The 23,072-nt window shown below is 41.1% G+C and overlaps 1 long non-coding RNA gene across 1 annotated transcript in view; it reads right to left on the reverse strand.

Annotated features, from left to right (window-relative positions):
* LOC122462231 overlaps positions 1–11,480 on the reverse strand; it is a 28,189-nt gene extending 16,709 nt beyond the window's left edge. The window contains exon 1 of the long non-coding RNA XR_006284663.1: positions 11,293–11,480. This is a non-coding gene — a long non-coding RNA (uncharacterized LOC122462231). The remainder of the gene's footprint in view (positions 1–11,292) is intronic.
* Between the last annotated feature and the right edge of the window lie 11,592 nt (positions 11,481–23,072).

The raw sequence follows: 23,072 nt of genomic DNA on the forward strand, positions 1-23,072 counted from the left end.
ATTTTTTTGCCTCCGTCTTCACATACAAGGTCAACTCTCAGACTGCTGCACTGGGCAGCACAGTATGGGGAGGAGGTGAACAGCCCTCAGTGGTGAAAGAGCAAGTGAAGGACTATTTAGAAAAGCTGGACATACACAAGTCCATGGGTCCGGATCTAATGCATCTGAGGGTGCTGAGGGAGTTGACTGATGTGACTGAACAGCCTTTGGCCATTATCTTTGAAATTATCTTTGTGGTGATCAAGGGAGGGCCTGGATGATTGGAAAAAGGCAAATATAGTGCACATCTTTAAAAAAAGGGAAGAAAGAGAACCCAGGGAACTACAGACTGGTCAGCCTCACCTTAGTTCCCAGAAAAATCATGGAGCAGGTCCTCAGGGAATCCATTTTGAAGCACTTAGAGGAGAGGAAGGTGATCAGGAACAGTCAACATGGATTCACCAAGGGCAAGTCATGCCTGACGAACCTGATTGCCTTCTATGAAAAGATAACCGGTTCTTTGGATATGGGGAAGTGGTGGATGTGATATATCTGGACTTTAGCAAAGCTTTTGATATGGTCTCCCACAGTATTCTTGCCAGCAAGTTTATAAAGTATGGAATGGATGAATGGACGATAAGGGGGATAGAAAGCTGGCTAGATTGTCGGGCTTAATGGTAGTGATCAATGGCTCGATGTCTATTGGCAGCCAGTATCAAGCAGAGTACCCCAGAGGTCAGTCCTGGGGCTGGTTTTGTTCAACATTTTCATTAATGATCTGGATGATGGATGGATTGCACCCTCAGCAAGTTTGTGGATAACACTAAGCTGGGGGGAGTGGTAGATATGCTGGAGGGTAGAGATAGGGTCCAGAGTGACCTAGACAAATTGGAGGATTGGGCCAAAAGAAATCTGATGAGGTTCAACAAGGACAAGTGCAGAGTCCTGCACTTAGGATGGAAGAATCCCATGCACTGCTACAGGCTGGGGACCAACTAGCTAAGCAACAGTTCTGCAGAAAAGGACCTGGGGGTGACAGTGGATGAGAAGCTGGATATGAGTCAACAGTGTGCCCTTGTTACCAAGAAGGCTAACGGCATATTGGGCGCATTAGTCTGAGCATTGCCAGCAGATCGAGGGAAGTGATTATTCCCCTCTATCTGGCACTGGTGAGTCCACATCTGGAGTGTTGCATCCAGTTTTGGGGTCCCCACTACAGAAAGGATGTGGGCAAACTGGAGAGAGTCCAATGGAGGGCAACAAAAATGATTAGGGTGCTGGGGCACATGACTTATGAGGAGAGGCTGAGGGAACTGGGCTTATTTAGTCTGCAGAAGAGAAGAGTGAGGGGGGATTTGATAGCAGCCTTCAACTGCCTGAAGTGGGGTTCCAAAGTGGATGGAGCTCGGCTGTTCTCAGTGGTGGCAGATGACGGAACAAGGAGCAAGTCTCAAGTTGCAGTGGGGGAGGTCCAGGTTGGATATTAGGAAAAACTATTTCACTAGGAGGGTGGTGAAGCACCAGAATGGGTTACCTAGGGAGGCGGTGGAATCTCCATCCTTAGAGGTTTTTAAGGCCTGGCTTGACAGAGCCCTGGCTGGGATGATTTAGTTGGTGTTGGTCCTGCTTTGAACAGGGGGTTCATCCCCCCTTCCCCCGGGTCAGCTTAGTCCAAGGCTTTCCCTTGGTGGGGAAAACCAAACCAGAATAAGTAAGAGGATGTTACCAATGTCCAAGGCCCACAGGATACTTCCCTCTCTAGAGTAGGTCCTCCATTCCCTTAGGGAAGACCCCTTTGGACAACTGTATCAGAGTCTTGGGGCTTCCCACTGCACTACTGGAGCTGTAGGCTGCACATCGGCTCACCTCTAGCTCTGCCACCCATGTAAGCTAAATCCCTGCCTTTTAATTTCTCCAGCAGATGGAGCATTTGCTGCGGGTGTAGGAGGAAGGGGCAGGGCTGAGCCCAAAATTATCCCTTAACCCCTTGTTGCCTAGTGTGGAGTTTGTACACCCCATCACACACCCTTAGTTCCATCTCACCAGGTGAGGTCACATAGACTAGGGCTTTTGATCACCAGAGCTTCTGAGGTTAGGATAAATACAGTCTTGTAGCTTTGGTTCTCCAGCCCTGGAAATGGAGAAGAGACGATAGATTTGGAATATTTTGGGATTGAGGAAGCAGCGGTGCCTAGTGCATAGAGAACTGGACCAGGTTCTGTTCCTGGCTCTACCACTGGATTTCTGGGTGACCTTGGACCTACCTGTGTCTTAGTTTCCTCATCAGTAAATTGATATTTACTCTCTTCTAAAGTATTTTGATATCTATGGATGAAAAGCATAATAAAAGAGCTAGGTACTATAATTATTATTTAAGAGGTCTAAATATTTTTTATGGGAAATAATATTTGGCATGGCACTTTCTAATTTTAGCTTTAGTTATTTTGTGCTGTAGTTTGTTACTGGTACATTTCAATGATGCTAGTGTTTTTATTCTGAGGCTCCTAGAATGATACAGTGAATCTTAGGAATGAAAATTATTATTAATAATGCTTATTTTTTGTAGAATGGCAACATGACCATACAGGCTGAATATTCATATTTTTAATCCTGAGCCAGTAAAACATTTTCCTAAGTGAATAAAAACTGGAAAATATAAGGTTAATTATTTTTATTAAATGATGAATCTGCTAACTGCTCTTTATGAATATATTCAGTTCCATCAATGCATTCTCTAATGATTTACTCATTAATCTAGTAGTGCACAATAAAATTGTACAGTACATGTGTTTTTTGGTTATGGCCAATTGAAATTATAATTACTATTTTGTTTCCTATGGAAGTTGTACAAAAGCAAATTCTGGATTTGCATTTTAACAGCTTATTCATGTTGTTTTATTCCAGTGGTCTTCCTGTCCTACATACTGTTTTCCATATGAATATGATGTCTTGCAAGCATCTGACATTTCATTTAAAGAAACCTGATCTTCCTTAACTCTGGTTATTACAGCTTAGCTGTTATAAAAAGAGTAAGAAAATACTCGTAACATTACAGAAATAAATGGGACAGAGATTTCTAACAAGTGAAATTCACCCCATAGAGTAGGCCTGTACAACAGTTAGGTACCACTTGAGCACCATTTTGGGAACTTGAGGGGGACTTAAGATTTGCACAGGCCTCATGCAGACCCTCTGCACTGGTGAATCACATCCAAAAAGAATAACAGTAAGAGCTGAATTTTTCTTTCTCTTGTAAATTTAGTGCTCAGGAAAGGTGATAGGTTAACAACCTTATTGTCCTTCACAGTGCGCAGGACAGTGGAGCTGAGATGGCATGGAGGGTGTAGTAATTTGCTGAAAGAGGCCATTCACAAATTATTTCCAACCTCTATGATAGTAAAGTGGTCATCATGGAATTATGGCAAGCATTATGGGATGGAGCCATGCTCTATTCCTCCTTTACTTCCTGTTCCCCACCACCACCGCTCTATCATGATGAAGTTAAATAAAGCAGCAAGTTCCCAGACTGCTGTCCTGTAAGTACACTTATTTTTGTTGCACTGAGCAGTCCCTTTACAAAACCTGGAGCAAGGAAGGAGAAGGGTATTCTTTCCCTGGGATGCTACTATAATGGCTCAGCAATGTATTGCCCTAACCCTGGTCTGTGTCCCCGAGACACAATCTGACCCATGGGATGATATAGTCCTCTTGTTATCCTCCGCTCAGACAGAGTACACACAGTGAGAGTGCAAGCTTTCCCACACAGACCCACAAAAGAAGCATTAACCCCCCTGACCCTAGAGGTTACACCTCTAGGGCAGATCAGGTAGTTTGGTTGAGTCACAAGGCATGGAGGTGTAAGTTAAAAGAGAAAAAAATGGAGTAATTGACATTTAGAGACAAAACAAACAAATACCTTTTGAGGTTTAGACCTGATATAGTCTTTCTCCTACAATAAAAGTTAAGATATCACTACAAGTGTGACTGAGCGTTTGGCTACCTCAGGGATGCTGAGAAGAATAATTAATGTTCATAAAACTCATTGAAGGTGAAGAGGGCTGTAGAATTGCTAACTGCATTGTTATTTTCACCACAAAGATCACTGGAACTTTTTGCCTTATCATTTTAACCCTATTTTGAATGAGAGCCAGATTTTCAGTGGAAGTAAATTGGCACAAGCTCCATCAACTTCAATGCTGCTCCATTGATTTACACCATCTAGGGATCTTGCCCCCTGAATTCATTAGTGCTGCAGGAATCCCTTGTATTGTTCCTATTTTAGCATGATTTATTAGCTATCTAACCTGTGGCATATGTAGCCATAAGGTACATTTTCTTAATGATGAGTATCTGTAAGAAAAAAGAATATGGGACAAATGCTGCCCATTACCTTGGTGTAAATCACAGCAAATCCATTGACTTCAGTGGAATTTATTTGGATTTTAAGTGGTGTAACTGAAAGCAGAATTTGGCCCTGTGTCTATACAATTTCCAATGTCATTTTCTGGGAAGAACACTTTTGTTTAATAGTCATTGGGCCAGAGTCTCAGCTGGTGTCAGTTGGCATAGCTCCATGTTGACGACAATGAAGCTATGCCAGTTTATACCAGCTGAAGATCTGGCTTATTGACTTTTGGAATTATTTTTAAAGTCTTTGTGATGAGGTTTTATAACTATGAACAGAATAAGCTAAGAAGCAGGGGGATTTTTTTTTTAAATCAGTTATTTATTTATTTAAGGCGGGATCATATGAAGATCCCACTGTGTCATGTGTGTGTGTCCTACTCCTTCCTACAGTTCAGAATAATGATGATAATAATAATAATTCAGAATAATTTTCCATTAATGAGACTTCAGCAGCTTGCCAGAGTTGTCACACGCCTTGATGTCTTTGAACTTCTTCCTTGGAAGCTGCTGAAATCCTACAGGCAACTGCTCCACTTGGATATAATCCAGGAAGAGCTTTCTCCAGCTGCTTTGGTTTATTGTGCATCAGCTTCCAAAATTTGAGATCACAAGTCAAGCAAAAAGACTAAATGTAAATGCATACAGAACAGCCGGCACTCTCAGAGCCTGTGCTCCAGGACACCGCCATGACATGTTCTCAAAGTTATTGTTCACCAAGTTGCTTTCAAGATTTCTGGGGTTATGTCTGTCTATGATAACAGATCAACAAATGTCAGTTTGAATTTATGGAATGAATTAAAAGAATAAAACAATAAAAAGTGGCCTCCTATCTACAGCGGAGTCCTTTGGAAGGTCCATTTCAGATACTTTCCTTCACAAGCTAGGACTGAAGTGCTAATGTTCAAATCTCAACTCGGAGAAATAGATATGGGGAAGGACTGAGGTTCACAATGCTTAATCTCTGCAATCTCAAGAACTCAATTGTGTGGGATATGCGCTTCTGATACTGCTGCTGCTCCATAGGAACTCAAAACTCTCCATGTATCTCAGATAGTCTTCTCTTCTGCAAACTTAAACTGAACAGCTAATCATTTTTATCATCCTTTTTTAGGATAGAAGCTCTTTCTTTCAATTTGATCAAGTAAAATTTGGCCATATATAAGTAGCAGAATTTGCAAGTGAACAATATAGTTGAGACAAATGAAGTAGATGAGATAGTGTTCTCTCAGCTTTCAATATGTGAGTAATCCCCTTAAAGTTAAGGACATGCTTAAGTGCTTGGCTGGATCATGTCCCAAAGGATCAAATCCACTCTCATCTTTAAGTTCGGATATCCTGTGGTTTGAGAATTGCACTTGAAAAATAACTGGCTGAAAACTTAGAGCCTTTATCATGCATGTTTTCCAACAGCAGCAGTCTGATAGCCCCGAACAACTCATTCTTTTTACAAAATGAGAGGAAGGGACCTACAAAAATCTTCTGGGTGCCTCCTGTAAGAAAATAAGGCTCAGGAATGAAGCTGAAGAAAGGTTTTTCTCTTTCATAGCTCAAGGAAGATGTGCCAGATTTATACAGATGATCAAACATCTTTTCCACATTTTCCTGAAGAGGATTAGAACTTCATTGCCTCTCTCAGTAACACCTGAACACTTTATAACCCAAGAAGGTGTTGCCAGGTTTTTATGAGTACCACTAGGCAGCTTAGTGGAATTAGACTTGAATGGTATATGTGCATTTTATATGAGATGCTATTCTGTTGTTTAGTAATACAAAGATCACTGGACTCCGATTTTGCTCTCCTGTACATGATACACCATGTGTGTCTGACAGAAGGGAGCAATTCTTTCAAAAAGCCCCAAATCCTCCTTTGTCCTCTATGTATATGGAGAGCCCTGAGTGCAGTGAAATTGGTGCATAGGTAAAACTTTTTCCAACTGAAAATTGGGTTTTGAGTTAGATAATTTTTTTTTACAGAAAGTGTCTGTTTTCCACAAAAACCAAAACAAACAAACAAACAAACAAACAAGGGCTTTTAATCTGAAAACCCCAAACTGAAGTTTTTGGCTGAACACACAATGTTTTCAGGTTTTGAATTTTTGACAAAGAGCTAGAAATTTTCTGAGGGATAAAACCCACCTTTTTCTGATCAGTTTTGCTCTTGCTATTCCATAGTACAGGGGATGGTTGGAGGGATTTTGGAAACCCCCAAGGCGGTTACATACCATCTGTGTTTGAGACAGAGATAAGGTATTGTTTCCGATTCTCAGTTCAGATCCATGATCTGATGGGAAGACTTTCCCTTAGGTAAATAATGTCTTGCTCTTAGTTTAAGTTGTTGTTCTCACCAACAGTGTCTATTCACATTAGTCGTTGCATTTGTTGGACTTCTTTGTTGTTATCATGTTTCTACCATTTATGGGATCAAATTCTTTTGTTTCTTTCCAACAAATCTCTCTTGAGTAAGTGTAGTAATGTGGAGGTGCTAGTTACTGACTTTTCATATTTTATTATACAAGACAAAGCCTTCCCCCCTAATTTTTCTTCTCTCAAACTATGTTTAAAAGCATTCTGTACCGGCAATTTTTAAATCCTTTTATATATTCAGGAAAGCAGTGTAGTATAGAAGAGTGAGCCCAAGTCTGGAAGTTAGGAACTCCTGAGTTCTAGTCCCAGTTCTGCAACTGACTTGCTGTATGACCTTAGGCAAGTCACTTAATGTCCCCATTCTGTCTTAATGTCCCCATTCTCTGCCACAATGTCCCCATTTCTAAAATGGAATTAATACTTACTTACCACACAGGGTTGTTTTAAAGATTGATTAATGTTCATATGGTGTGTTCAATAGGTTCTGATATACATGCTAAGGATTAAGTGTGTGCTACATCAAAGAGTTTTCTTTTCTGATGTGCTATTCTGAAGCATTGAAAACTGTATGCTGCATATGGTATAATTGTTACCGAATTCCATTGTTGATGTGATTTAAATCCTCTTCCTTATGCTCTGGTAAATCTCTTTTAAATATAGATTATTTTAATTAGAGAGGAGCAAATTGGTTTGGATAAAATAAGAACCAAGCTGAACATGAACCTTTACACACAAACTTAAACCAAGCCCTTTTTGAGGTTCATATTTAATTTAGCTGCTGTTTTTAGTTTTCTTAATTAATTTTTATTTTTGCATAATGCTGTACTTCCTGTCTCCAGCTGGTAACGGAAAGGTTCTAAATACCAAGAAAAAAAAATATATTTTTGGACTTTTCTTTCCTTGAACAGATTTCATGCAGTTCTCACTCAGATTTCACTCTGCTTACTCAGGCAAAGTTCCTATTGAATTCAGTTGGGTTTTTACATGAATATAGGTTAGAATTTGGCCCTATACAAGCAGATTTGAAATTTGAAGATAGTTTATGTTAAGCATGTGAACTTTTTGGCCTTTCCTCACTGAACCTCTGAACTTTGATAATTAGGCTAGCTCCCGATTTCTTATATTTTCTTTACCCTCTGGTAAAACTGGTATATTGACTTTCATCCCCACTATTGTGAAATCAAGTCTTCTCTTCTTTCTAGTTTGAATGAGCAGTTAAAGAATTATTTTTATTATTAGTGGCAACTGTTTATAGGATCAAACCCCACATTTTCTTCTGCTGTAGGAAAGTAGTTCTCAGGCTCTCCTGTACTGTGAATTGTAGGTGAGATAGACTGTAGGACTAGAACTTCTCATTGACATCAGTGAGACTAGTCATGTGAATAAATGCTTATCAAATGAGCAAGAGTTGCACTAGATCTTGGTTAGTGAAGCTTTTTTAATGGCTAGTGATGTCGCCATTCCTTCTATGGGCTCAATTCTGTCATCCTTACTCATCTGGAATAGTACCATGCTCCAGTGCAGTCATACTCAAAAAGAGTGGCAGAACCTGGCCTCAAGTTAGTACTGAATAGAGCTCAGTGAATAATAGGCAGGAAATAATTTGCTCTCCCTGTGCAACCCTAATTTACAACGTGGCTAGGCAGACCTGAATCAGGGTACTGAAGTAGGCTCGCTGTGCACCCGCAACTTCACTCTGTGTGAGTGTGTTCAGATGGATTAGAAAATCAAGCTCTCAAGTCCACAAATAGTTTGTGACTTCCTTGAATGTATTCATTATTTGAAATTACCCAGTGAATATTTTTTCCATGTGAATTAAACAGACAGCGCTGCTCAGTGTGAGGAAAGATGGCAGAATTTGGCCCCTTTCTTAGCCTTGAGTTATATAAAATCTTTCCATAAAACATACATTTTATACCATATTTGGCCAGATTAAACAGTTGTAGTGTTCCACCCATTTGTGGGTGAGGCATTCCTTAGTATCTTTAACTCCCTCACTAGGGAGTACTGTTGAGGCTTTCTTCATGTTGTATAGCACCTTTGAGAGCTTCAATTAAAAGATATTAGGAAGTGCAAAGTATTGCTGGGCTCTGATTCCTGAGGTATAGACAAGGCTCCCACGGCCACCAGCATTCATATCAATGAATTATCCAGCCCTGCCCAGGGCATGGGCAGATGACTATGTACTTGGAGCTCCTGTGCCTTGTCTGCAAACAGCTGCCGCTGTTTCAACCATCAGTAGAGTCTCACCATTAGTGGTAATGGTGGGAAATTTCTTTTTTATTGAAGGGCTGGGGGAAGAAGGTCAGCATACACAAGACCATTCACTTCATTTGGAGTTTTGGAGCTCAGGATTTGACCCTAATTACTTCAAGTTACTGTTCAAGGGGGGCTCAATGCTGCAAGGTGCTGTGAACCCTCAGCTCTCTCTGACTCCAAGGGGATTTCATAGCTATTGTTGTGTGGCAGAGAAGATGATTTAATTCTGCTGGCAAGCTATTTAACTTAATAGTGAGAGCCAAGTTGGTTAGTTTTATTCTCATCTACAATTGCATTTCCAAGTCCACTAAGAACTGAGGGGAAAAACCACTATAAGGAGCAGAGGTGAAGGCACTGAACAAACCAGGCAGCAGAACATTACCCAAAACTCAAACCAGGCTTAAACCAAAAGGTATTTTGAGGCTATTTATAATAACAGTTAATAATGATTTGTCTTAATTTTCTTATATTTACATGCACTACAGCATTTCCTGGTTGAGGCCAGGACAGGTACACACTGGAGCTAGTTTAAATGTTTCAAAATTATTTTAATGAAAAAAGGATATTTTTTTCAGAAAATATTCACAGAAAAAAAATTCATGGAAGTAATTTTCACAGAAAATAATTCTCATTTTCTGACCAGTGCTAGTACTGATCTAGTATGGTATTTTACTCCTTTTTATATGCAGATCTCAAAATATTTTGTGAAAATCATACACGTTCATGACCTGCTTTATAGATTGACCAATTGAGACCTGAGTAGACAAGAAGTATATATCAGGTTTCTCGGGCCAGATTTGCAAAAGCAGCCTGTAGCTGTGTGTGCCTCACTTTAAACACAAAGGCCAAAAATCACAGTTGCCTAAAATTAAGCAACTAAATAACCTAATTCTCAGTGTTGCTGAGCACTCACGGCTCCAATTGACTGGAGCTGAAGTTCTGGGTGCTCAGGAACTCTGGTGATCTCGTTCAGGTGTCTGAAATTGGGTACTCAAAAACTGGAGTGCTCAGAGTTGAAAAGGTGGTCCTAAATCATTGGCAGATCTGGCAACAGTCTTCAGTCCAGTGTCCTGTCTGCTATCTCCCTGTAAGACCATTTTTTGCAGTACTGTATTTCCAACCTGATTAGCACCAGAAAATACTGAAAATCTCAATGTCATATGAAAGCCTGATCATGAAACATTTCCATCTTGATTACTAGAGCATGGGGGTTGGTATATATTTTTTAAAGCTGTTAGATACACATTTAGGAACATAGGAATTTCTACACCTTGTCTGATCAGTAATCCACCTAGTACAGTGTCATCTAACAATCGTGAGAGCCCGATGTTTCAGATTAATATTGCCAGAAACCCATAAGAGAAAACTGTTGAATAACCTGCCCATAGGGGAAATTTCCTCTAAACACTTATTTTGTTAGTGATTGGCTTATAGCCTGTCAGGGTTCCCTCCCCACTCTGAACTCTAGGGTACAGATGTGGGGACCCGCATAAAAGACCCCCTAAGCTTATTTCTACCAGTGTAGGTTAAAACTTCCCCAAGGCACAAATTCTTTGCCCTTGGACAGTATGCTGCCACCACCAAGTGATTTAACAAAAAATCAGGGAAAGAACCACTTGGAGTTCCTATTCCCCCAAAATATCCCCCCAAGCCCTTACACCCCCTTTCCTGGGCAGGCTTGAGAATAATATCCTAACCAATTGGTTACAAAGTGATCACAGACCCAAACCCCTGGGTCTTAGGACAATAGAGAAAACAGTCAGGTTCTAAAAAGAAGGATTTTATGTTAAAAAAAAAAAAGGTAAAAATCACCTCTGTAAAATCAGGTTGGAAAATAACTTTACAGGGTAACAAAAGATTCAAAAACACAGCAGAACTTCCTCTAGGCTTAGTTTCAAAGTTACAAAAAACAGGAATAAACCTCCCTCCAGTAAAGGAAAAATTCACCAGCAGAACAAAAGATAATCTAACACCCCTTGCCTGGCTTTTACTTACAATTTTTGTAATATGAGAGACTTTTAGGATGGTTTATAGGAGAAGGAGTTGTCTGACCTGATGCTTTTCTACTTCCCAAGAGAACACACACAAAACAAAGCCTTCCCCCCCACCCCAAGATTTCAAAGTATCTTCTTTCCCCATTGGTCCTTTTGGTCAGGTGCCAACCAGGTTATTTGAGCTTCTTAACCCCTTACAGGTAAGGAGGAATTCTAGGCTACCCTTAGCTGTATGATTATGACAACCCCCCCCCCCAAATCACAGACGGTGCTGGACAGCCTGTACCACACTGGCAGTGATTTCTTCCTGGAGCTCTAAGAGAAACCAGAGTTAATAAGAAACATGCACCTCTAGATATACTACTGATTCTATAAAAACTAACTATATTTTCCGCATTTCAAGGACGATTTTAACCAGTTGATTCTGGGAAACTTTCACGGGAGAGTGTATCAGCTGCTTTGTTAGAAGCTCCTGAAATGTGTTGTATGTCGAAATCAAAATCTTGGAGAGCTAAACTCCACCGAAGAAGTTTTTTGTTATTGTCCTTGATGGTATGAAGCCACTTCAGCGCAGCATGGTCTGTTTGCAAGTGGAAATGCCGTCCCCAAACATATGGGCGTAGCTTTTCCAGAGTGTATACAATGGCGTAACATTCCTTTTTGCTGATTGACCAGTGACTTTGCCTCTCAGACAGTTTTTTGCTGAGAAACACGACAGGATGGAATTCTTGATCTGGTCCTTCCTGCATTAAAACTGCTCCCATACTACACTCGGACACATCTGTGGTTACTAGGAAAGGTTTGTCAAAGTCTGGGGCCCTTAGCACAGGGTCAGACATGAGTGTTGCTTTAAGCTGGTTAAAGGCCTTCTGACACTCTTCAGTCCACTGAACTGCATTTGGCTGTTTCTTTTTGGTTAGGTCTGTCAGTGGGGCGGCGATTTGGCTGTATTGCGGTACAAATAGCCTGTAATATCTGGCCAAGCCTAAGAAGGATTGGACCTGTTTCTTTGACTTTGGGACAGGCCACTTTTGGATAGCATCCTCTTTGGCCTGTAGGGGGTTGATAGTTCCTTGACTCACCTGGTGTCCAAGGTAAGTCACTGCCTATTTGGCACTTTTTAGCCTTAACAGTTAGCCCTGCCTCCCTTATGTGCTCGAAGACTTTTTGCAGATGCTCCAGGTGTTTTGCCCATGAATCAGAAAAGATGGCCACATCATCAAGGTAGGCAACTGCAAATTCTCCAAATCCTGCTAGGAGACTATCGACAAGTTTTTGGAAAGTGGTGGGTGCATTTCGCAGCCCGAAAGGGAGCACATTAAATTCATACAGCCCTACATGGGTGATGAAGGCTGACCTTTCCTTGGCAGATTCATCCCGCGGTACTTGCCAGTACCCCTTGGTTAACTCTAAGGTAGAGATGAACTGGGCACGTCCCAGTTTCTCCAATAGCTCATCTGTGCGTGGCATTGGATAGTTGTCTGGGCGAGTTACAGCATTTAGCTTACGGTAGTCCATGCAAAAGCGTATCTTCCCATCTGGTTTGGGAACTAGAACCACTGGAAATGCCCATGCACTGTTAGAGGGGCGGATTACACCCATCTGTAGTATGTCCTGGATCTCCTGTTCTATAGTAGTTTTGGCTTGAGGAGACACCCAATAAGGTTGGGCTCTAATTGGGTGAGCATTACCTGTGTCAATGGAGTGGTATGCCCGTTTCATCTGTCCTGGGGTGGCTGAGAACATCGGCGCGAAGCTAGTGCACAGCTCCTCGATCTGCTGATGCTGCATACGCCAGAGGGTCATTGAGACTTTCACCTCTTCCATGCCACTGTCACTTTTTCCTTCATAGTAGACACCTTCAGGCCACTCAGCATCATCTCCTCCCTGAGCTCTAAAATGACAAACCCTTAATTCTTTGGAATAAAAGGGCTTTAGAGAATTAACATGGTACACATTAGGCTTTAGGTTTGAGGTGGTAGATGCTATGAGATAGTTAACAGCTCCCAGGCACTCCTGGACCGTAAATGGCCTTTCCCATGATGCTTCCATTTTATGGGCCTGGAGCGCCTTCAAGACAAGACCTGGTCCCCTACTTTAAAGGAACATTCTCCAGCATGTTTATCATACCAGGCCTTTTGCTCTTCCTGAGCATCTTTTAGGTTTTCTCTAGCAAGGGCTAAAGAGGTTTGGAGGGTGTTTTGTAGGTTGGTTACAAAGTCCAGAATGTTAGTTCCTGTAGAATGCGTAAACCCTTCCCATTGCTGCTTCACCAACTGTAATGGCCCCTTAACCTCGCGGCCATACACAAGTTCAAATGGTGAAAACCCTAAACTGGGATGTGGTACAGCTCTGTAGGCAAAGAGCAACTGCTGCAACACTAGGTCCCAATCGTTGGAGTGCTCATTTACGAATTTACATATCATGGCCCCCAAAGTTCCATTAAACTTCTCCACCAGGCCATTTGTTTGATGGTGGTAAGGGGTGGCAACCAAGTGGTTCACCCCATGAGCTTCCCAAAGGCTTTTCATGGTTCCTGCCAGGAAATTAGTTCCCGAATCTGTAAGGATGTTGGAGGGCCAACCTACCCTGGCAAAAATGTCTGTTAATGCCTGGCACATACTTTTAGCCCTGGGTGTTGCTTAGAGCTACTGCTTCTGGCCATCGGGTGGCAAAATCCATGAAAGTCAGTATGTACTGCTTTCCTCTGGGTGTCTTTTTCGGGAAAGGATCCAGAATATCCACAGCTACTCATTGAAATGGGACCTCAATTGTGGGGGGTGGCTGGAGAGGGGCTTTGACCTGGTCTGGGGGTTTTCCCACTCTTTGGCACACCTCACAAGACCGGACATAGGTAGAAACGTCCTTGCCCATTCCCTCCCAGTGGAAGGACTTCCCCAAATGGTCTTTGGTCCTGTTCACCCCAGCATGGCCACTAGGATGATCATGGGCTAAGCTCAAGAGCTTTTCCCGGTACTTCGTTGGAACTACCAACTGTCTCTGAGGCTGCCAGTTTTCCTGGTGCCCACCAGAGTTTCCTTGTATAAAAGTCCTTTTTCTACAACAAACGGGGATTGATTAGAAGAGCTGAGAGGGGGTGGGTTGCTCCGTGCCACCGTCCAAGCTCCCTGGAGGCTTTCATCTGCTTCCTGTTCAGCCTGGAACTGTTCCCCTGATGCTGGAGACATCACTGGATTCCTCACTGGATTGTGGATTGGTCCCTCTGAAAGCGATGCAGGTGATGGGGCTGTTTCCGCTGACTGTGAACCACTCTCCGCTGGTGCACTATGGGGTATTTCAGGCTCTGGCTGAGCCTCTTGTGTAGGGTTATCTGCTGCTGCTGCCAGTGCAGGCTTGGTGGTGCCCTCTGGTGTTGGAGCGGTAGACGGGGTTGTAAGTGCTGGACTCAGTGCTGGCAATGGTTCTGGTGCTGGTTGCTCCGCCAGTTCCGGTTTTGGGACTGGCTCTGGCTGGGTCTCTGTGACTGGATCCACTACTGCTGTCGCAGATGTTGGCATGGGGTCCGGTTCCACCACCTCAGTCTGGGTCTCTGGTAACACAGACTGGGCCCTTGTTGAAGGCTCAGGAACAGAGCTAGGTGTGACAGCTCGCTTAGCCTGGCTGCGGGTGACCATTCCCACCTTCTTGGCTAGCTTCACATGGTTGGCCAAGTCTTCCCCCAGCAGCAGGGGAATAGGATAATCATCATAGACTGCAAAAGTCCACATTCCTGACCAGCTCTTGTACTGGACAGGCAACTCGGCTGTAGGTAAGTTTAAAGATTTTGATATGAAGGGCTGAATCATCACTTGGGCCTCTGGATTGATGAATTTGGGGTCCACTAAGGATTGGTGGATAGCTAACACCTGTACTCCAGTGTCCCTTCACACTGTAACCTTCTTCCCGCCCACACTCACAGTTTCCCTTCGCTCTGAGGGTACCTGGGAGGCATCTGGGTCTGAGGACCTTTGGTGTGACTCTGGTGTAATGAACTGCAGTCTGTTGGGGTTCTTGGAGCAGTTGGCTTTCACATGCCCCAGCTCATTACTTTTAAAACATCGCCCAGCTGACTGGTGTGGGGTGACGATAAGGTGTTTGGGTTTTTCCTTGGGATGTAGGTGGGGCCTTGAGCTGCCCCCGGTGATAGGGTGTTGTCTCAGGTTGCGCCTTCTGATAGCCGCTCCAACTGCTACTAGTTTTTTTCTTTTCCACCATCTCCACCACTTTGGTTCCAATCTCCCCCGCCTCAATTACAGTTTTGGGCTTCCTATCTAGCATAAACCTTTCTGTTTCCTCAGGAACACCCTGAGGAAAAACAAAAAAAACAAAAAACAAAGCCTCGCGCCCCCCTCACCTCCCCGCACAGATTTGAAAGTATCTTCTTTCCCCATTAGTCCTTTTGGTCAGGTGCCAACCAGGTTATTTGAGCTTCTTAACTCCTTACAGGTAAGGAGGAATTCTAGGCTACCATTAGCTTTATGGTTATGACATAGCCTAAAGTATGAGGGTTTATATCCCATATAAATATGTTTTTTAACATAACTAATATAACTAGGGATGTTCTCATTACCTATAGAAATACATACTGTAATCCTTTTTTTGAATCTTGTCCTCAGTAATCACAGGTTTCAGAGTAGCAGCCGTGTTAGTCTGTATCTGCAAAAAGAACAGGAGTACTTGTGGCACCTTAGAGACTAACAAATTTATTTGAGCATAAGCTTTTGTGGGCTACAGCCCACTTCGTAGCCCACGAAAGCTTATGCTCAAATAAATTTGTTAGTCTCTAAGGTGCCACAAGAACTCCTGTTCTTTTTGTCCTCAGCAGTACCTTGTGGCAATGAGTTTCACAGAATAATTCAGTAAATAAATTATTTCCTTTTATTAGTTTGGATATTTGGATGTTTAGCCAAACTGAACTTAACATTCAGTATAAAGTTGTGTGAAACTTTTTCACCAGAGATCTGAATCACTAGCCAGATTTGCTGAAAGGTTCCTAAAGCTTGGCTAACCTGTGTTAAGTTTCAAGGATACCTGAGCCAGTCTGTGAAAACTAGATGCAACTCAGATGTTCTGGCATTTTAGGATGAGGATTTTAGGATTAGCATGAACCCCAGACTGAAATGAAAATTCAAGGGATGCAGATCCCTGTGGATTAAAACTGGAAGGAGAAAAATGGTTTGCATGAACCACACCGAACCAAACCGACACCAATTTCTACAGCTATTCTCTAATTGATTTGAGGTTAGCCATTTCCTGCTATTTTACAGCTTAATTATAAATTTGGCCTACTGAGCCTGATTGACCAGATGAATTGGGCATACTGATTCTGATGGTAAGAAAATCTCGGTTGATGTAGTTAATATGGCAAGGGGGCCAGAAGAGAGGAGTAGAGCAAAAAAGAAATTAACAGAGAGAGTATAGGAACGTGTTAATTGAAGTAGATTGTCCTTACTACCTTCTTCCCGCTCCCCCATATAGCTATTACACTTCTGCAGACTCTATTACAGTAAGTTATATTTCAGTAAGTGGATGTAAGTAGTTCAAAAGGAATCTAACTTACACCAACTTACACATCATCTCTGAATTTGGCCCTCTGAATCCTTCTGAGGAGCTTTGATTTTCAAGAGGAATGATTGCCACTCAGAGGCTAATTCTCTCATTGTGGAAACCACCCACCACATGACACATAGCACATTGGAGTAATAACTTGTGGGTGCTATTTTTAAGTGCTTTTCACCACATCTTCTAAACCCTCTTGCTGTGACATGCTGTCACAGCTCTGCTCAGAAATGTATGCAGACTGAAGAAAATGTATGTTAGTCTCATGAGTGGCTTTGCTCTCTGTGACAGATTATAGCCATTCTATCCAATTTTAATCTTTTCAGTACTGGTGCTTATGATTTTTAATTTTATAGTATTAGGACTGTGAACATGCCATGCATAAAACTGAGGATGCCCAGATTCAACTCATGCCTTCTTTTGGGAAGACCCAAGCACCTCTAGAACTGTAAGTGCCACAAGGCTATTTGAATATTAATGACATCTCTGCTTGACTAGTCAGAAGGATTTCTAGGGAAACATATGGGATGTCCTAATGACTTGGACTGCAGGCTAAATATAACCATTAAAAGTTATGCTGAGGACAGTTAACACCAGTCAAGAAATTTCCTAAAACTTCTCAGGAAAGGCATTGGCTAACATCTTGGTTGAATATCATTCCACAAATTAATCATAAGTGCGCTTGAAAGAAAATGGGTTACTCTTTCTAGGAGTGAGTTTCACAAGCGTGGGATGTAAACAGCTCTTGGAAGTTACAGGGGACCGACTCCATCTTGAGAGCAGAATGACAATGATGAGACGGGTAATAGGTCAGAAGTTATTATAATCTTTATTATAGGTTTAAGATTTATGAATGTCTTAAATTATATTTCCTTTCTGTAATTTAAGAAGGAACTAGTTCACAGACATTTTTGCAGGAATAAGTGACATATTTAAAGGTTTAACCTATTTTATTTTCTTTACTATAGCTTAAAATAAATACTGTTCCTCTTTGGTTTTATCTAATCTGGGTTGAATCTGACTGGAAATGAAAGCTGTACTGTCCTTGAAAAATGTGTTCTTCATCTGCCTTCAGTTCATAACTAGGTGGTATAGGGGGAAAACAGCATCAACTGCTGAGTTGTTCTGCTGACAGAGTGAATGCTTGGCCAGAGAGATAGGATTTAGCTGAGATAAATTGTTCTGGTAGAGGCGAGGGCCAGACTGGACATCCGAAAGGACACAGATTGAGTTTAATCCTTTCCTTGCCATGCTTCGTGAGAGTTATCACAACCAACAATGTAATTTGATATGTATGGTCTCATTCTGGTGAGGCCTTCTGGACAGACAGTCCTCAGCATATGTGAGCTGCTATTTCTTGCTGCAGGAATCTTTTCCTTTTGGTATGTACATGTTTGTTTAGCTTTTCTGGATGACAGCAGGGAAGGAAGGAAATCCTGAGATTCAGTTACCAGAGATGGTTGGGAATATGATATAAATATTTTTCAACATAACTTTTAAAATGTATTAATCACATATATATACGGTTCAAAGCACTGTAATATCTGGGCACTTCATTTATGTGTATCTTGCATATCATCTATGCTTTTATCATCTAATGTTTATTTTTGAGCTTTTTCTGTTATATAATATTCAGGCCTTTTTAAAAAATTACAATTTTAATTTCTAAAAGTATTTGTTTGAAAAATGTTTCAGGAGACGAATAGGCATGAACTCCATCCCCTTTGCTAACTCTCGTTTGCTGCTGTTTATTTCTTCTCACGGCTAGTATACATTTTGAAGTTTTCCATGGATTTAAAAAAAAAGACTTTCTGAAACTGAGAAAACGTGAAACAGGTATTCTCAAACATACGGGCCTCGATTCTCCTCTTGCTGACATCAATCTTACATGAATTACTTAAATGGAGTTACTTCAGATTTACACTGGTGTGGAGGTGAAGACAATCAGGCCCACAGTATCTGTAAAGAGAGAGAATGTTCATATGTTAGACGGCAGCCCATTTATCCCCTCTGTGATTATGCTACGCTATAGTCTCAAGATTTTGGGGGGGATTTTTGGTTATTCAGCAATTTAGGGTAAATCTTATATCACAGCTTCCATGTATATCATATATTATGTGATTCCTGTGATGCTGTTTAACAGGAGTGTCCCTTTAGGGGTATGTTTTCACTGCAGTTAACTTAAGTGTTGCTGCTTCTAACCCCACTCCAGTCCAAACACAAAACCTTTTCACCTGAGTTAAGTGGTGCTTTCAATCTGGGGCTGTAGGCTAAAATCTAGGTACAACTTTCATTTGGGCTGGCAAGAAGTTGCCCGCCCTCTTTGCAGTGAGACCACAGGCTAAATCACTCAAGTGCTGATAGTCCTCCAGTGCCTTGTCACAAGACCTCCCATGCTCTCACGACAGAAAAATTGTCCCATAACCCACTGGAAGAGAATCACAGAATGGCTCAGTTACTGCAGCATAAAGAACCGGGGGGATATGCCCCTGGAAGTTCTAATGACAACACACAAGTGAGTGCACTATCAGTAAGAATACAGAAAACCAAGTATGGCTTTGCAGTATGTCTGCTCAGACCCAGGCTAGGCCAAACTGGGTGATCAGAGCAGGGGGCCCACCACCTGCAGTAATTCTGCAGTGAAGAGATACCCTAAGGGAGGCTACTGGGCAGCAAGTCCCAGCCCCAAATAAGGGCATTCTGGTGGAGGGACCAGTGGGAGTTGTAGACTTAGCAGCAATGTGCGCTGGGAAAGGAGCAGGGATATAAATGCAGAGCTGCCTTTTCCTCAATAAGAGAGAGAAGCTAGACCTGTAGAGGGTAGGCAGGACTAGGGAGGAAGCCAGGCATCATGTATATTATATAATCCAAGTATATTGAAAAATAAGTGTGTGTGTGTGTGTGTGTAAAGATTATTACTGTAAATGCAGCTGCATCTATTCACCCTTATTTTAGGAGCTTATCAGCTCCATATCCGCTGACATTATACAGTAGAAAGAACATTTTCACAAATTATCTTTTCATGTTCTCTTTTTATCATCAGGACCTTTGTAAACCAACAAAGCTGTTGAAAACAGACACAGTTTCTTTACAACTTTTATGTATTATTCTGCAGTCACAGGAAATGGAGACAAAACTAAATGTGGAAAACAGTACAGTATTGAAGACTGCTCTTTTACTTTATTAACATTAAAACAAAAGTAACTGCTCTGCAGGATGTGAGAGAAATTGGACTCTTCCCACCCCATTGCTTCACCGAATAGTCTTTTATTTCTCTGTATCTAATTTAAATTAACATTGGAAGACAAAATTCAAGAGGTCCATTTTTTTTAAGATTTGTGAAAGATTAAAGAATTCTGACCAAATACAAAACATAATCTGAAATGCTTGATTCTTAGATGATTTAAAAACTGGGGTTTTTAAAAGCATATGTGATCAAATTCCATATATTCCCACCACTTAACTGGGAATCATAAAGATTGTTTAAGTGGTTATTCTGAAATCCAGTAAATCCACAATTAAGTATGAGTACAAGAGTAAAAATAACAAAAACAAAAATCGCATGTGAAAGGCAAGCAAAGTAGGTAAAGATGATCCCATTGCCAGTAAACCAGATATAAACTATAAACTAATAGAAATGTACTATTTAGGCTCAGTATGATTTCTTTATAATTAAAATGCCTAAATAACATTAAGTGGTGTTAATGATTGCATGATCAAACACATTTTTCTTCACACATTTTCCATACCGCTGAGAGCCGATGCAGCAGTGGGTCTCTCTCTAGGAAATAAAATAAAACTACTAGTTGTAAGTACATATGCCCACTAGATGTCACTACTAAACTGACAAAACACTGCCACCAACAAGCTTTTACACAACATGCTATTAATTTATAATAAAAGGTATCTGACAGCTTTATTCTGATGAATTATGGGAATCCAAAGCATAATTCCCAGCCTTTGGTTTATAAATTGTCATTGATTTTAATGTTCTTTGTAAAGTTGTGGCACGCAACAAATTTTCCTGCCAAGAGCTGTTAAATAAATAGTCATCCTTTGCTCTGAGTAGTACATTGAACTTGTTAGAGTGATGAGCAGAACGAATTGATGGTTATCCATAAACCATTTATGACAGAATGCACAGCATCAATTCAAACAATTATTGAATGCATTTATTATAGTTTTTTTTTTAAAAGCTCAACTGAGACGAGAGGAATATACACAGGTAATAGACAGTAGCAATTCCACACAGTTCTTTACAAGACACTTCTTAACTGACAACTGATTAGAATTGTTATAGGATTTGCTGGGGTACATCAAACCTTGCACTTGTTTTGTTTCCCGGTGTACAAAATTTGTCTTTAAAAAGACAGTTATTGTAAAGATAAGCTTATTGTCCTTTTTAAATATCAGCTACAAACTACCTGCTTTAAATGAAAGCTGACATAATGGATGTCTGTTTGCAGCTGATTTTAAGCTAGGATTTATATGTTTGGGCAGTGTTACTTGTGGAGATAAGACTATGGAAGAAATGCTTTAGTCGGTTACACGTAACATCCAACTTTAAACCAAACAGAACTACCTTTATGTAGGAATGACTAGACTGGGTTTTGGAAAAAATAACAGCCCCCAAACCTTTGCCCATGTCTAGACTTGAGCTATGACCAAACCCTTTTTAAGGTTCTAAAAAAGTTAGGTAAGTTTGTCCATTTTGGCACATCACCATGGTTCTGAGTTCCTGCAGGGAATGGAAGGGTTGAAACACTACTAATTAAAAAAAAAAAAAGTTGCTCCTGTGATATTCTTAGCCAGGATTGAAAGTGGGGGTGCCAGAAATCTTGCAAGAAAACTTGGTAAGGTTTTGCAGGTTCAGGGATAGATCCACAGCTGGTATAAACTGGTGTAGCTCAGACTTTGAAGACGTTTTTCTGATTTACGGCAGCTGAGGTCAAGACCCTGAGAATGTTCCATTAGCTAAGCTTCAGATAAGCATCCACATCTTGGGATGCTTCTATCATGTGAGACCTGGAAGTTTTTAAGACTTGCTTAGTGCTGTTTTTTAAATAATGTTAAGATTTCAATACAGGTGTCAAAAGACTGGAGAAACAAGATTGCAACTCCATTCTTACCTTATTTTATTGCCATCTCGATATTGGCAGCCCATGAGGTTCCAGAATATCACACTCTTGTCCTGGATTGACTGCTTCCCAGAAGGGCCACTTATGGACACACAACAGGTTTAAATTTGAATTTATTTTGGCTGATAATTTATCTCAGTTTGACTAATGAAAAAAGATTCTTTTCTGTGTGGTTTTTGTGGGTTTTTTTGTCATTTTAAAAGAGAAACTTAAAAGGGGGGGAAATAACAACGGAGAAACAAACAATCAAGTAGGAAATTTTCCTAAAGATGATTCCAAATGGCAGCTTATGGCCTTAGATATAAACACTGTATTTACCAACAGTTCAAAATGAAGTCTATAATCCACGCACGCTTATTTTTGTAATAGTTCTTTTTATTGCAGGCTATAGACAGACATTTGAATGCATGCAACACAATGTAGTTCACAGGTATAAGTGAATGCCAGCACACTTCAAAAGCTTTTAGAGATACAAGTCCAAAATCACAAGTATTTAAGCTATGCTAAACTAAATTAGATGGGAGAACGGTGTGTGTGTGGGGTGGGGGTGGGGGTGGGCAGGGAAAGAGTGGAAATAAGTGAGCAATGAGCTATATTAGTCAGTTTAAACTTATGCAGATTTTCAGTGTATGTGAGGAATAGTAACTATGTATTAAAGCCTACATTTTCTGAGGGCAGGTACTGATAATGCTGCTTGCCCTTCCTTGAGATGAATCTTACCTTGAGCACAAGGGGGCTCATTGGCATAAGATGCAATCCCTGCTCCAGTACTATTGAATCTAGCCCATTGAAATAATGTACTTGGAAGATGTATATTACTGGGGGAGGGGGTTGTTTTTTTGAGAGACAAGAGAATGTTTGTTAAAATCCACAGTGAAAGCTCTGCCAGTCGGTTCTTCTGTATCTCAGGAATTCAACATGGGGGGGGGGGGGGGAACAGGATGGGATTTTTTTAAGCATTTTTGACAATCATATCCAGAAAGTACAGCCGTTTTTCCCAATGAAACATCGGAAAGCTAAACTAACAGATCCTCCAAGTCCTTAGACAGACACCTAACCCAAGTTAGCAAAATAAACAAAAATCCTAAAGAAAACCCGTGGTGCTTTGAAGGACGACAAGGCAATATTCAAGATCTCGCATCACCACGCAGCTTTTTAAAAGAAACCCCCAGGAAAGATACCCTCCTGGTGCAAAACATCAAATTGCCATTAAAGTGAATGGAGCTATGATGATTTACACTGCCTGAGGATCTGGCCTCCTGAATTTAGAGAGATTTATCTGCAGGTCCCATGGGTTCAAGACAAAGGAGATTATATTCTTTCTCCACAAATATTTTCCAGTTCATTTTTTTTTTGCTCTCCCCCACCCCCA

This window comes from Chelonia mydas, chromosome 1, assembly GCF_015237465.2.
Source record: "Chelonia mydas isolate rCheMyd1 chromosome 1, rCheMyd1.pri.v2, whole genome shotgun sequence".
In the NCBI taxonomy this organism is placed as follows: Eukaryota; Metazoa; Chordata; order Testudines; family Cheloniidae; genus Chelonia; species Chelonia mydas.